The 573-nt window shown below is 46.8% G+C and overlaps 1 pseudogene; it reads left to right on the top strand.

The window, feature by feature from the left end:
- The first annotated feature begins 246 nt into the window (after positions 1 to 246).
- LOC136650089 (5S ribosomal RNA) lies at positions 247 to 365 on the top strand (annotated as a pseudogene).
- Positions 366 to 573: the final 208 nt, after the last annotated feature.

The following is a 573-nucleotide window of genomic DNA, read 5'->3' as shown; positions in this document are numbered from 1 at the left end:
CATTAAACATTAGGTTTTAATCCAGAGGGCTCTGAGTTTATGCCCAGTAAATTTATGAAGCATGAAAATTTATTTGCATTTTATATTAATTGTGATGCAAAAAGGAGCTCAGCCAGCATATTCTGTGAATGGCACAAACTGGTTTGGCCACCCCGGTGTAGACGGTATCGATCTTGATGAACCAATGGTCTCACTTGGAATAAGGCAACTTCCTTATGTAGCAGTGTAGGGATTATGGCATGCCTAGCCCTGGCCATTGTTACCCTGCACATGCCCGATCTCGTCTGATCTCGGAAGCTAAGCAGGGTCAGGCCTGGTTAGTACTTGGATGGGAGACCGCTTGGGAATACCGGGTGCTTTAGGCTTATACCATAGTCTTTTGAGACTGAAGGTTGCCAACCAGCCCTGGCCCATATGCAGAGCTGGGCCAAGTTGCCTTTGAAGCCATGTCCTGCCTGTACTGTACTTTGGTTCCCATTTCAAAGTTGATGAGCACTGCAAACAACTGCAGCAAGAGACTATCTCACCAGAGCAGACAGGAAACTGGGAAGCACACCTCGTCACCTGAACAAA

Source organism: Tiliqua scincoides, chromosome 4 (assembly GCF_035046505.1).
Source record: "Tiliqua scincoides isolate rTilSci1 chromosome 4, rTilSci1.hap2, whole genome shotgun sequence".
Classification (NCBI taxonomy): Eukaryota; Metazoa; Chordata; class Lepidosauria; order Squamata; family Scincidae; genus Tiliqua; species Tiliqua scincoides.
The sequence above is the reverse complement of the archived record's forward strand: the minus strand, read 5'-3'. Positions and strand labels throughout refer to the sequence as shown.